At 42.0% G+C, this 15,916-nt stretch overlaps 1 protein-coding gene across 10 annotated transcripts in view; it reads right to left on the bottom strand.

The window, feature by feature from the left end:
- The window catches only part of CLASP1 (cytoplasmic linker associated protein 1), a 350,733-nt gene extending 335,800 nt beyond the window's left edge, over positions 1–14,933 (bottom strand). For all 10 annotated transcript variants that reach the window (XM_023742167.1, XM_023742168.1, XM_023742166.1 and 7 more), the window contains exon 1: positions 14,829–14,933. The gene's annotated coding sequence lies outside the window, so the exon portion shown is untranslated. The remainder of the gene's footprint in view (positions 1–14,828) is intronic.
- Between the last annotated feature and the right edge of the window lie 983 nt (positions 14,934–15,916).

The following is a 15,916-nucleotide window of genomic DNA, read 5'->3' on the forward strand; positions in this document are numbered from 1 at the left end:
TAAAGGAGAATGAAGAACACCAAAGACACAAGGAAAGTATTAGCCCAAGAGACAGAAAGGGTCACATAAACCAGAGACTTCATCAGCCTGAGACCAGAAGACCGCCCTGACGGGGAACACTGAGACTGGAGGAAATCCGGAAAGCATGGCCCCGGATTCTCTTATCAGCCCGGAACTAAAACAATTCCCGAGGCCAACTCTTCAGATAGGGATTGGAGGAGTATGCCTCTTAGCCCAAGTAGATACACGAGACTAAACGGGCAGTTTCTGTCCAGAGATGAGATGGGAAGGCAGAGAAGGTCAGGAGCTGGTTGAATGGACATGGGGAACCAGGGGTGGAAAGGAAGACTGTGCTGTCACAGTATGGGGAGAGCAATTAGGGACACGTAACAGTGTATGTATAAATTTTTGTATGGGAGACTAACTTGAAATGTAAACTTCATCTAAACTACAATTAAAAAAAACAAGAGCAAATGAAGAGGAAGAACAATGGGCATTCCTATAAGCACCCGACGAGAGTGGCCTGCAACCTTTAGTTCCGAGGGTTCAATATTTCCCACAGGCGCCACTGGCAAGCCAAAGGCACGGCCAAGAATGGAGGGGGAAAAAAAAGAGAAAAGGGTAATGCAATTAGAAGAAGGAGCAATGCAGCAAGAAAGGAATAAAAGCAATCAGAAATGGATAACCACTAGGGGAAACTGGGTGAAGGGCAAAAGAGACCACTTTGTGCTATTTTTGCAATTTCTTATGAATATGATTATTTCAAAATGAAAAGAAAAACATGAAACAACACACATGATCAACAAAGGCTCCTGGTCCTAGTTTTCTAAATCGACTGAATTTCTAATGTGTCAGTTACTCTGCCAGGCACTGCCCTCAATGAGCCCCAACTTCACTAGGGAAAAACAAGTAAACAATCTTCTCCAACACAGCAAGGTACTTTCCTGAGACTATCTACTTTTCTTATGACTCCTCAGTAAGCAGGGAAAGGGCAAAAACTACAACAGTGAAACAAATGTACAGGCAAAGCCTGGTCGTAGGTGTGCCCTGGAGCGGATATGCATACTTCTGCTCACTGGCTCTCGCCCTTTAAAAGCAGTTCCCTTGCTTCCATTCCTTGCTCTGGCAAGATCTGGACCAAGATACAGAATGTGAGGGACTAGAAAAATCTCCATAACCACGGTCCTTCAAAAACAAGGAGCCCTATGCTTGCTAAAGAAAGAGAAGAAAAGTGAGGGCTTTAGAGAGTCATTTATTTATTCATTGACAAATCAGCTCTGATTATGTTTAGCTTCAAATCCTTTCAATGCATCATAAGTGACCTTGTGGAGAAAACCAAGCTGGACCATTAGCTGGGCAATGAGAAAGCTTAATAAAAACAACAACTTCATACATACTGCTTCCTACCCAACCCCATTCAGTGATATTTCAAGCAAGTACCTTACTTACTAAGTTCACACATGGCAGCTAGGAAAAACTTGTTTAATTTCTCAGATCAACTATAACAGGACACTGCCATCACTGAAATGATGTTTTTACACTTATACTTTATGGATTCAGGAAAAAAATTCCAGAAGAAAAGCACAATTATATTATTATTATTATATTGTATTATATTATTATATATGGCGTTGTACTACATACAGACACTCAGTTTCCAAACCAACTGTGTTGTGACTGCACCAATGTTTGTCTAACATTAGCTTATTTCTATTCAACATTGACATGGTTTTCCTGACAAATAGCAACAGATCCAACCTGCACCACAGTCCTGTAAACAAAAAGATAATTTTAAACTGTAACTGAATATAATCAAATACACGCTTTAATACAGTGCTGATGAGAATAAAAATTCTAACTACCCAGGACACTCTGGCAATATCTATCACAGTCTTTAACTGTGTCTTTACAAGTCTGAATCTAAACATTCATCTAAGGAAATAATTTGTTAAATATGCCAAAATGTTCACTGCAGCTCTTCACAAATTTTTTTTTTTTTAATGAAAATAACCTTAAATGTCCAAGCAGAGGAAATGGGGAAATAAATTACAGTGTATCTAAACAAACAGCATACCGTGCAGCAACTGAGAATGGCAGAAAACATACATCCGTATTGGCTCTAAACCTTATTGGCTCTAAAATATATCGACAATAAGCTTAATGAAAAGAGCCTACTAGAAAACAGCATTTATCAAGTCATTTTTGTTCATAAATTACAAAGTAAACATGTATATACTGCATACATTGAAAAAGTATAAAGAGAAATACACCTAAATATCAATACTCTATTTTCTACAATGAAAACGTATTATTTATCAAATGACAAATAATAACTGTTAAAAAGAGTGGCAGCATTGAGAGGGCAATACCGCAGCATGTAAGGTGCGGATACGTACACACGTACACTCGGAGATGTGCAGAACAGCGGGAAGACTGTTCAAGAAACTAGGAACAGTCGTTGCCCCAGGGAATGGGATGTGGGAAAATGGAAAAAGAGTGGGAAAGGAACTTAAATTTCACTCTATCCTTTTGTCCCTTTTAAACTTTATAACCATGTACATATTACCTACTCAAAAGAAGTTTAAAACTTACAAAAGTAGCTGTTAAAATTTTTTCTAGTAAACAATACTTTATCCAATCGATTCCAGAGAGTTGTTTACAAAGTCAAATAGATTTGTATTCCTGGTACCATACCTGTGGCCACTGAGTCAATTCCCATTCATGGCGACCCCATGGGTTACAGAGTAGAACTGAGCCTCACAGGGTTTTCCTAGCTATAATCTTTACAGAAGCAGTTTGCCAGGCCTTTCTCCCATGGCGCTGCTCGGTGGGTTCGCGCTATCAATCTTTCAGTTAGCAGCCAAGCGCAAACCATCAGTGCTATCTGGGGGCCTACAGGTACCATAAAACCAAAAACCAAACCTGCTGCCACCGAGTCGATTCTGACTCACAGCGATCCTACAGGACAGAGTAGGACTGCCCCTTAGGGTTTCCAAGGAGCAGGCTGGTGGATTCGAACCACCGACCTTTTGGTTAGCAGCCGAGCTCTTACCCACGGCACCCCCAGGGCTCTCCGGTAGGCATCATCAGTTACTATACCAAGGATTGATAAATATAAAAGGCGTTCAGGAAATTTTCCGTTGCTAGAACTCATCTAGGAGTCCTGGGTGGAGCAAATGCGGAAGGCTGGACGACTAACTGAAATACTGGTGGTTCACACTCAGCAAGAGCCACCTCAGAAAAGGATCGGTGATCTGCTTCCAAAAGGTCACAGTCTTGAAAGGTCTCCTCTGGGGTGCAGTTCTACTCTGCACACGTGGGGTCGCTATGAGTCGGGATCAACCTGATGGCAACTAACTACAAGAACTCATCTCCAGAAGGCAGCACTGGTAACACCTATAAGGAAACCAAGCTTATTTCTACAACTCGTCGGCCATAGGATTCTTGCAAAGTCAAAAACAGAAGAACAAGCAAACTGTGGGGAAAAAGACAAGTGTTTAAGTCACCTTTCATCACTGAACCATAGCTATGTTCTAATTTGATGTAATTTAAAATTACTTTGCTTTAAAATTACAAAATGTAATTTCATTTTACATAGTTTTCAAATGACATAGACAAGACAGTGTTGTGTGCACTTTTGTTAAATTAAACCAAACTCGTTGCTGTCAAGTCGGTGCTGACTCACAGCGACCCTACAGGACAAAGTAGAAATGCCCCACAGGGTTTCCAAGGAGTGGTTGGGGGATTAAAACTGTCGACCTTTTGGTTAGCAGCCACAGCTCTTAATGACTGTGCCAGCAGGGCTCCACAGTAACTACAGGATTCTCATATCGCTGGCAGAAAACCAAAAAACCCATTGCCGTCGAATCAATTTCGATTCATAGAGACCCTACAGGACACAGTAGAACTGCCTCCTAGGGTTTCCAAGGAGCTACTGGTGGATTCAAACTGCTGACCATGAGGTTAGCAGCCAAGCTTTTAACCATTGTACCACCAAGGCAGAGTTTTTTTAAAAACCCCTAAGGTGGCTTTAATGGCACATAACCTTTAACCCAAAATGTCAACTTCTCGGAATTTATTTACTAATATACACGCAAAGTAACACATTAGCGAATTATTCTTTACAGCACTGTTTATAAAGGCAAAAAACCAGAAACAACAAAATGTTCAGTACGGGGCTGGGTAGGGGCTGGGTAAATACAGTATGCCATACAATGGCCATACAATGGCATACTACTCAGCCAATAAAAAAACAATGATTAAGCCTTTAATGTACTGACACAGAATGATTTTAAGATCTACTAAGTGAAAACAAAATGCTAGGTAATGTGTAATAGGGTACCATTTGGGCAAGAAAATTGAGGGGAGAGGAATATATTTTTTCATGTATATAATTAATAACTTTGATGTCTCCAGGGAGAGGAAGTGGGTGAAGGAGACAAACTTAAATTTTAAATAATGCATATGTATTACCTGTTCAAAAAAGAAAATATTTTATAATAAAAATACTTGAATCATTTAACTAGTGTCCTATACTTTATTTCTAAATAATTTAAAGATGAAAAGAATCCTCATATATAACTATAGATTTAAGTTCACTCATAATAAAAAGGGACAAAAAAGTATTTCCTAATTACCTTTAAAAAATTCTACAGTCAATAATCCACGTTAATAAGCTTGTGACTAACAAAAATCATAAAATTTTGATAATGCCAGAACTATCCAAAATCAACTTCAATAGCAACCAGTTTTCCAAAAGGACAACCCCTTCCTCAAAAAAATTCCAAAACTGAATCACTGATAGTTGGAGCCAAGAAAGATCTAAAAGAGTCCTTTTTATCAGCACCTAGGGCTCTCTCCCAGACGTCGGTTTCAAACAGCCGTCTCTCAGCAAGGGTACTTCTGTGGCTCGCGTTTGTGGCCATGCCACAAAACTGGAACGTGGCAATAGTCTGGCCAAGAGTTAGTTCCCTTGTCCATGGTCCACGAGCCAGGTGCCCTGGCAACACAGTTGTCTCATAAGCAGAAGGCACCTAACAGGTGTGTACAAGTTCTGACCCTCACGTCCTTCAGGGTCAAAACGGAAAGCTGACACAACTCTTCCTCCATCCCCAGGTCAGGAGCATGTCCTCTTCAGACTTCCTATGGCAGCACATTGAACCCCTGGGAGCATAACCGTCTGTTAGCTGCCAGCCTCCATCTTAGGCTCTCCGGGGCCAGAGCTAGCTCCTCTCTCTGTCCTGACACTAGGCACAAAATTCTGATCAAGGTAGCTGGTGTGTCCGTTCTCTATTGATTACCCCAAATACATCCTGGAATAACTCTCTTTTTCTAATAGCAGCAGTTTTCATTAACAGTTAGCTGTACTTTCAGGCCCACAGATTATTAACACCTTACATCCACCCTTTTCTGTATACCCCGTATGCTCCTCCAAAACAAGTCACATAATCAAATGATCACAATGAGATTTTTCTAACCTTCCAAGGCATAGTCATTCTTTCAAGATTCTGTAAAATCATTACTACGCAATTTCAGCTAGAGATTAATTTGTCAAAACAAATGCTCCTTTAGCAATTTCAGAAATCTATGCCAAGTTCTAAAAATAATGAGAGAACGGAAGCCTTTTCTACCATGTTTCCCTTAAAATGCAGTTACAGGCCATGGGGAATCTACCTGGAATGTCAATCACTACCAACAGGTAAGCTGAGTCAGCCGTAGGCTAAAATGCCACATCCATCAGCCCAAATCAGCAGCACAGAGCACTGAGAACATTTCTCTTTAAAGGGCCACCTCCTCAGAACAGGATTCTATGTCTGGAAGGTAACAGGTTTTCCTATATTTTAAATGAAAAAAATACTTCTTGAATCAAACCTTTTAGACAAAATATACACATAAAGATATAGCTACAGATTCAGACAGAGCCCTGGTGGTGCAGTGGTTAAGCATATGGCTGTTAACCAAAAGGTCGGCAGTTTGAAAATCCACCAGCCGTTCCTTGGAAACCCTATCGGGCAGTTCTACTCTGTCCCATAGGATCTCTATGAGTCAGAATCGACTCAACAGGAACTGGTTTGGTTTTTGTTTTTGTTTTTTAATAGATTCAGATATTGAACAGCCTACCATCTCCCTAAGTTGAGAAGCAGTGAAAAAAAAACCAGTCAGCATCCCTCCTTCCAACGCTCCCTAGCATAAACCACTATTCCTACTGAAGAGTTCAAGCTCTTATTCAATTAAAACACTCTGCTGGTTGACAATTATCTTGAGAGCATCTGAAATACTGTACTTGCTCTGGTCTCTCCGGTGTTATGTTGCTTGGAACTAGAAACAACAATAAAGTAATTATTTTTCTTGTTTGCACTGTCAATAAAAAGGATCTGCTAAAATAAATACTGATTGAATAACCAGTATCTCAGATGATTAAAGTGTGTCTATAACAACATACTAAGAAATACCTACGTAGGAGTCAAAACCAACTGGAAAACAAAATGAGCCTTCCCTTCACCGACATCTGGACTGTAGACTATAAAATGGACTCCCAAGGGAGCCTGCTCACTTAGGACAAGTAACATTAGACCCTACTGAACACCAGACAGTGTGATGCACGGAAATATGATAACATGGTCCCAGAGAGAAAGAGCAGATACTTCCTCACTGGTCTAACTTTTGGAATTTCTAGGCAAAAGAAGAATTTTCCAGGAAGATGCATTCATTTATTTGTTAGAAAAGTAACAGATATACATTGTACAAACTTAAGAATAATTTTTGAAACCGAGAACATTTTTCAAAGGAGAAGGAACAGGACTAGATATACAAGACCGCCACTGAAACAGTACAATTCCCAATATAAAACTCGGTCATCCTAATTTTAAACAAGTTAAAAATTTCAGTCATCCATGAAATGAATCCCATATTATGCAACATAACCAAGATTTATCCAAATACCATATGTCACACGCACACACACAAATTCCTAAGGCATGTGAAAGACCGAGATTCTATTATCCATCCTCGCACTTGAGGAAAAGACTTAAAAGGACCCGAATAGGAAACCTGGAAGAACTTTACAACACACTGATCGATAATCTTTTAAAGAGGATCTTCTGCAACCACCCCTCATCTTCACAAAGCTCTCCGTTTAGCTTCACAGCTCAGTCAACAGACGTGACACACACCGCTTGCAAGGCACTAGACTAGGCGCCAGAGTGACAGGGGCGGGGTGGGAAACAAAAACATCACACCCGCCCTATCCTGAAGGGCCTGGACCTCAAACCACTCAAGAGTTAAATAACTACAAAATTAATAGCAGGGATGGGAACTCGCATTTTCTAAGTGTCTTTTAGGACATTCCAGGCAGCAAAGCAGGAACACACACAAAATCCACATATCCCGTTTTCACGGACTGAAGTTGGGGGAAGCGGGGAGGGATCAAGAACTCAAAACAAAATATAAATCCAGTTGAGTGGTACAGAACGTAAGGAATCAGAAAGTTGCTACTGAGTCTTTAGCAGTGTGGACTGTCCAAGGGTAGATTTCAAATCATGAACTCCAATCTAATAAAAGGGGCTGAGGTCATATGACCTAAGCCTCATGGAAACCCTGGTGGAAGCCTGCATCTCTACATCCCTCCTGACCAGTGAGTTATCTCCAGATGCTGCGGGATGGTGGGGGCAGACCCTCTCCGAAGGCAACCCACTGATCTTGCATGAAGAAGAATAACCTAAACTGAAAACAAGAAATAAATAGAAAGGAAGCTGAAGAATCCGAGGGCCAAACTCTGCTACGTTGTGGCTGTGTGATTGTGAACAAATTATTCAACTTCTCTGGGCCTCAGCTTCCTCTCATTATAAAATGAAAATAGCACCTACTTTTAAAGGTAGTTGAAGGAGCCGTGGTGGCACAGTGGTTAAGTGCCTGCCTGTTAACTGAAAGGTCTGCAGTTCAAACCCGCCAGCCCGCTCCACAGGAGAAAGATGTGTCAGTCTGCTTCCCTAAAGATTATAGCCTTGGAAACTCTATGGGGCAGTTCTACTCTGTCCTGTAGGGTCACTATGAGTTAGAAGCAACTCGATGGCAATGGGTTTTGCTTTTTAAAGGTTGCTATAAGAATTGGCAAGAGTATACATAAAGCACCCAGCTCAGTGCCTCACAAATGGTGGGTGTTCCATCTGTGGTGCTACTGCTATTGTGACACCCTTGGGTCAACCAAAGGCTGAGGAGAACATCACTTGGGCCAGAACTCCATGATTTATCAGAGTTTAAATAAAAGAGAGCCATCAGAACCTCGAGAAGACTTCAGAGAAAGAGCCGTTTTTATGCAGTTCTACTTCTCCTAGAAAGACTGGCTTATTGTTCCTAGAATGATCCCAGCTACTCTTCATTAGGAAGGGCACTGCTACACAATTCATTCTCTCTATACAACAGGCCTCTGTTAGCATGTCTGAGCAACTGTTCATAACAGAGTCGGCCTCTACCCACAGGAAAGACACAATCTGTGAAGAAACTGAGCAGAACAGTAGCCAGAAGGTAGTCCCCAGAGGCCATTCTCAAACTTCGGCGGCCTCAGAATCACTTGGAGAAGCTGTTAGTGTTAATGGAGCAGACACCCGGACTTTCTGATTTAGTACGTTTCATGTTGGGCCCTGGAGCACAACTGTTTACAGAAACGCTTGAAAGTAGGCCACAAAAATGTTAGAAGACTACATTCTGATGTGGACAAATAGACCAATGCTGTCCCACAAGGCAAAGGTTCATTTCCCTCCATGCTTATCTAGAAATATAATAGCGTTGGTAATGCAAGACAGGAAACTACAGATGCAAGGCAGATCACCCACATGTAATAGTCAATACAAATTTCATAGCGTTTGTTCATATGAAAGTCCCTCATTATTTCTTATTATTTAAAATAAATACAAGCAATGAAAAATAAAATAATATACCATTCTACACCTCTTACGGTAGCAAAAAAATATTTAAATCATCAACAGTTGGTAAAAATTTGCTAAAACTAGTACACCCTTACATTGCTGGGGGAAATTATAAACTGGTACAACTTTGCAGTCAGCAATCAGGCAATAAGTATCAAAAGTCATAAAAACAATAATACCCTTGGACCCAGTAATCCCACTTCTTTGAACTTATCCTAAGGAAATGACACAAAAAATACACATATATGTGCAAAAAGATATTCACTCTTATATTACTTGCAATATCCAAGAAAAAAAGACACCTACATGTCAAAGAACCTGAACAGTTTACCAAAATTTGCCATACCAACTCAAATATGACAGTTACATGTAAAACTATGCATAAAACATACAACACCCAAAACTGCTTATTAAAAAGCACGGACATACAGACAGTCTCAAAGGGTGTTACACTAAGAGAGAATAGCTTGTTTTAGGATGGTCTGATGTGGTTTTCCCCATCTCATCTCTAACTTTCTGTAGTATTGCTGTATTATTTATCATAACTGTTCTTAAATAACATTTATATTATATACATATAAACATCATATAAGTAATGTTTACATTATTTGCTTTATAAAATAAATGGTATTTATATTATTTATTTATAGGACTATAAACAAATTGGACTGATTCCGCCTGGATAGTTGACTGGACAACAGTTACAGAAGGTAGAAAGTGCCAAGTGGATACATCAACCTTACGATCTTGAATGAAGTGGACTCACCCAAATGGCCATGCTAACAGATAACCACCAAGGCCAATTCTAGTTTGTTTTTTACCAAAAGATAAATTTTAACAGATATATATAATTGTAAAAGCTTTCATGAACCACAACTTCAATATAACCCAACAAAACGATGTAGCTAAGAGCCAGTACATTTAAATGAAAAGAACATTAGGCTGAGACAGAGGGCCCATTCTCATCCTAGTTCTGCCATGTTTAACTCTGGACCCCTTGGGCTCTCATCTGCACATTAACAGGACAGTGATGACGTCCCCCTTGCCTACCTCACAAAACTTTGAAGGAAGCAAATAAGATTATAAACAGCAAAGTGCTTTGGTTTTGGTTTTTTAAAATCTGGCTCTTACTATCATGGAGACATTCACATACATGCAGGTACCAAAAAGGGTACAAAAAAAGTGTTTAGAAGGATACATTCCAAACTGATAATAAGTGGGGTTACCTCAGAAGAGGCCTAGTATTACGGCCATGCCTTTCCCCTTATATGCGTTGCTGGAATCATTTAGGAGAATGCATTCATCTCTTACCTGATGAATTACTTGGGTAATTCTTTAAATTTAAATTTGTAAAAAGCTAATGCAGTCACTGGCAGCATTAATATAGAGCGTAGGGTTCTCAAACTTTGGGGTAGTAAGAATCACCCGGGAGCTACCTCACGCAGGCTTAACTGACCAAAATCTTTAGGCAGAAGGGATAAACAAGTCCAGGCATCTGCATCTTAACAAGCTCCCCAAGTGATTCTGGTGACTTCATTCCTGCAGCTACTACTACATTAGTATTAACTCCTAACGGTTAAGAGCTCCACTACTAATCGAAAAGGCTGGTGGTTGGAACCCACCCAGGGGCACCTCAGAAGACAGGCCTGGCAATCTGCTTCCCAAAGGTCACAGCCTTGAAATCCCTCTAGAGCACTTCTACTCTCCACACACAGGTCACCACGAGTCGAAATCAATTCGACAGCAACAACAACCACGTATTACTCACTTACTATATGCCAGGCACTGTTCTCACACTTTACACCATCATCTCATTTAATCCTTGTAACCACCTTATCAGTACTGTTATTAAACCTCCTCAACTGCTTTACAGAAGACACTAAAATACAGAGAGCTTAATTAACTGGCCCAAAGTCACAGGGCAGAGCCCACACACACAACAAAGTTTGAAAATTACTGATGCAGTTTCCTAACCTTAGAAAATAGCTGTGTTCTGTCAGGGTCAGGTCATATCAAGTTATGTCTGACCTGTGTCTGAAGTTGTGTTTTACTTCGGACATCGCATTTAAAGGGCACTAATAACACGGAGCTGCCAAAAGAGAGCGTGGTGACAACCATACTGAACCAGGAGGAGATAAAGGATCTAGGGCTGTCTGCGAACCTCCAGCTTAACTCACAACAATTCATAATGTTTGTCTGTCTCTCTATTAGACTGTGAACCCCGGAAGACTACGGACTACATACAGATTTTTTTTAACTGTACCTGCTTGGTATCTAATGCCTGATGACTGTCCTAGGAAACATGAAGGACTAGTATACGGAGAGAAGCCCTGGTGGCCCCGTGGTTAATAGCTGCGGCTGCTAACCAAGGGTCAGCAGTTCAAATCCATCAGCTGCTCCTTGGAAACCCTGGGGGGCAGCTCTACACTGTCCTGTAGGGTTGCTATGAGTCGGAATCAACTGGACAACAAAGAGTTTATTATGTGGAGAAGAAACAGACTTCATGTGTTATTTCCAGGGGTACAACTATAAGGTCAACAGGTAAAAGGGGAGCGGATTCTGAGACAATCTAAAAACGTTTCCATTAACCAGACCTGTCCAGTAACAGAAGCGACTGCAGCTTAAGGCTGATGACCAAAGTAGCAGCCATACAGCAGGATGCGGACTACAGGCCCTGTAAGCACTCTTCCAAGGCTCAAATTCCATTCTTCTAAATTCTGATACATGTCGTTTATTCTTTCCTACATTTTACGGGTTCCGCTAGTGCTATACAAGTTCTGTAGTAAGCAAGCGAGAACGCCACAATGTGTTCTATAAAATCCCTGTGCCCTCAACAATCTGGGGAAGAGTAAACACACAGGAGTGAATCTTCTGTAAGGAGGAAAATGGCGGATACAACCGGAAACAGCAAGGAGTGAGGTGACTTCCAGGCAGGAAACAAGCGAGAGGGCAGAAAAGGTATCATGGAAGAAACGTCATTTGAGGTAAATCTTTAGGGATCCCCAGGGAAACGGGAGAGGAGGGCTGCTCTAAAACTTTGTGGCGGAAAAGCATTCTGCATGGAAGTAATGATGTGAGCGTAATGGAGGCAGCCCTGGGGTGATGAAGAACCAGCTAGGAACAATCAGTAAAGTCTGGGGCTAAAAAGGCGAGAGATCATTTAGTCAAACAAACACATTACGGATGACGCCCCTGCTGGCCCTGGGTAAAGAAAGGTGAGTTCATTTTTACAAATTATATTTTAGAAACCAAGAACTGCATAGTTGATGACCTCCCCTTAGCTTAAGCTTTTTTTTTTTTTTAGACAAATAGATGCTTCTTCTTTTCCAAAAAGTCTTTTACATGATTGTTTTTAAACATTTGTTATTCTTTACTACTGTCTACTATGTAACAGATATTTCCACTATTTCATTTCACAACCAGGCTGGCATTATAAAAACTGTTCTAATAAACCAAAGGGGTCTGAGCCTAATAGTCATAGCCCCTTAAAGGACTGTAATACTTGCCAACACTACTATGAAATAAGAGTGTATCACACCACTAAACACTACAACTTTAAGCAGAAGATTTTTAAAAAGGAATGACGTCTCAAACAATTACTTTCAGTCTCAGGTTTAAGAAACTATTTCGCTCAACTTTAAAAATCAAGAGACTGACCTATACAAGAAAGTAGCATTAACAAAATACTGAAGAAAAAGTCTAAATCCAAAACCAGTGAATAAAGCATAATATATTTGAACAATAAACTTAATGTTCTTCTGGCCAATCATTTCTCAACATTCCTGTCAAACTATTTTAAGGATCTGAAATTTTGCTCTATAAAAAGCAAGTTCTCATCATCTGAACTACACTTAAGTGAGCCCATCACAGTGGTTACAGAAGCATAACACACCAAGCTTCAGACGTTTGCTTGCTATCAGTACAATAAAACATTTACCTATTTTCCATAAATAAAGTTGAGTCTGTGGGTTAATTCAAAATGTACCACTAGGAGACCTGGATTTTCAATTCTAACACAAATTTACAGTGTAAACTTAAAAGCCTCTTCTGTATTTGCAACGTCAATTCTAACATGGAGATACAATACTCAACGCCTGCCCACCTCCAAAGTCTCTTCAGAGGAGTTCTGACTACAGTTAATCTTAGTTGGGCAAATTAAAAGCTTTGGCTGAAAACTCGATAAAAATAAAACTTTCAAACTGTAAAACCCAGCACTACATGTTAGCCAATAAAAAACAATGAATTATTCAAACAGATTTAAGTAGCAACTGCTAAAAAAGTGCAATTACAATTTTACAAGGATGAATAAGCGAACAGTTCACCAAAATTTAAATCTTTCTTAGCAAATAGAGAAAAGAAACACTCAGGCCATGTTATTTTTATCTATACTGTCCCTGCGTCAATGTTTCTATTCTCCCGCTGGCTTGATGAGCAGACAGAATACTATCCAGGATGCCTCATCAAGTCCACTTGCCAGGCACATACCAAGAGCTCAGTAAATGTCACAAATCCTAATAGGAATAAAAACAAACTAAAAAGCCAGAATTGATAGTGGCCTGTGGCACCCCAATAGGGCGCGGGGCACATGGTAGCACACAACCATCTCTGACTTCTGACTCTTCGGCATCACTGCCTCCCAACGGACTAAGACAATCTGAAGCTTTCACTGCCACATTTACAAATTCAAGTATCATGTTTTAAGAGCTGCCGGGTTCTATCTGAGACCAAATAGTCAACAATGACTTAAAAGCAAAGATGAAAGGGTAAACGGACAGGAAACTATACTACTGGAAACGGAACATCCAGAACAAAATTAATAAAAATGACACTGTCAAAAATGTAACCAATGTCAATGAATAATTGGTATAGTAATTGTTAAACGGGAACCTAATTTGCTGTGTAAACTTTCACCGAAAACACCATAAAATATTATTTTTTTAAAAAAAGAAAGAAACTCAGGGTCCTACGAATGGTCAATGAAAAACGAACACCATTACAGAGGGGGTGAAACTCAACTCAGACGCAACACGAGGTGCTTTAAGGCTCCACCTAGATTTTTTTAATTAAAAAAAAAACCACACACAACTATTTTAGATACATTATGTAATAAGTTAGACTCTGGAATCCTCATCCTCATCCTCACAGCTCAGAAAATGGAAAGGCAAATTCGATTAGCTCCATTGTACCCAACCAGGCTAACGAGCAAGATCACACACGCACCTTCGTCAGAGCGCCTCTGCCAATACCAAAGAACAACAAAGGCAACTTGAAGAAGCTGTGCAAGGCTTAACTCAGCACTTGTCCGCGCCCCCAGCTTCGGGAAGCAGCTCTCTGCGGGCCCCAAGGACGAAGGGGACCCCCCCACATCCCGCCCAGCGCGCTGCTCCCCACGGCGCCTCTCGCTCAGCTTTTGTCTGGCCGGGCTGGGAGCTACGGCCGCCCGCCTCCGCGACACCCCTTCCCTCCGGATCTTTCTCCACGCCCGTCACTCGCCGAAGACTGGTCGGGGGTCTCTCCCTCTCGCTCCCTCTCCTCGAAGTCCCGGGCTCCTTTCAAACACCACCCGGGACTCGCCGGCTTCTCCCACCCGGCCGTGGAGACTCGGCCAGGAAGGGGCCGGGGTGGGGTCTGGGCGAGGGAACGGGGTACACAAAGCCGGGCTGACCCCACCACCCTGCAAAGCAGCCTGGGATCAGCGACCCACTGGTTGGATAAACAACCTTCCATCCAGCTCCTCGCCCTAGTTCCCACCTAAGAGCCGCCCCCTCCCCCCAAAGTGCCCCCAAGAGCCGATGACAGCGCTGGACATCCCCCCACCCAGCCCCGGCGCCTACACCGCGGGGGAGGGGGTCGAGACCTCGGAGGGCTCGGTTCTAAATCTCCACGCTCTAACCGGATACTTACAGCCGTATTATTCACGACTGTTGCCGCTGCGCACCACACAGCCACCGCCTTCTCCTCCACCCCAATGAGGTTACACGCTCGGCGCGGGGGTTAAAAAAAAAAAAAAAAAAAAAAGAAGAAGCCGAGAGCGCCTGCGCAGTACCGTCTCCCTTTTTCCCCTTACCGCCACCGAGCCGGTTTGACCATAGAGTGTAAACCGAGACCAGAGAGGTCTCTCTATGGTAACGCCCCGCGCGGGCGCCAGCCTGGCTGCGTTGGATTTCGGGAGCTGAAAGTGCCAAACGTTTTTCCCTCTTCGGAGAACGCTAGTTGTCCCTGATGGGGACCCGTACAGGAAAAGGTTTCTTTTATTCTTTTTAAGGAAAGGGTGCCCAAGTGTAGTTGGATCCCTGGGGAAGCTGCGGCTAAACTCGAGCTATATCAGAAGGGTCGGATCTAAGTGGCCACCACATTAGGGCACCAAAAATGTGGTAAGAAAAGCTAAGAGGAGTCACGAAACCCTCGCTAAAAGTCTTCTGGTTTGGACTTCCTTTGGTCGGAGTCTAATACCTGAAGGAAACAGCCTTCACTTCTTGGTTACTGGCGCCTCGCTCCCTAGCTGGCGATTTCGATAAAGGAAATTTTTCCCTGCGCCTTCCCGTAGTAGGGCTGTGCCTCTGCTCTTCCCTCTCGAGCAGGCGCAGACGCTTGTGCCGGAAGCACAACTTTGTCACGGTTCTTTGCCCTTTTGGGGGAGGAACCGTCCCCGTGAAGGCCTGGGAGACCCTTGGGACTCCAGCCAGAACCCCTTTCTTACTTGAGAGTCTCCACGAGTAAAGCTCCTTCAGTCCTCCCTTGCGCGGTGCTCTGGGGTAATATGTAGGGTAATTTTTTGGAAGGAAGAAAACTGCAGATTAGAGGGGAAACCTGAAAGACCCACGGTTTTGCTACTTCAAGCGCCTACACTTGCTGGTATTTTGAGATTGAAAGCTTTGGGTGTAAGCTTATGCATTGTCTCTTAGAAACTCACTCTTATATTGTGTTAAAATTAGTCAAAACTTCCAGAAATTGAAGCATAGGTTTATTCTGAGCGGTTATTCTGTATGCAT

Source organism: Trichechus manatus, unplaced genomic scaffold, assembly GCF_000243295.1.
Source record: "Trichechus manatus latirostris isolate Lorelei unplaced genomic scaffold, TriManLat1.0 scaffold00203, whole genome shotgun sequence".
Lineage (NCBI taxonomy): Eukaryota > Metazoa > Chordata > Mammalia > Sirenia > Trichechidae > Trichechus > Trichechus manatus.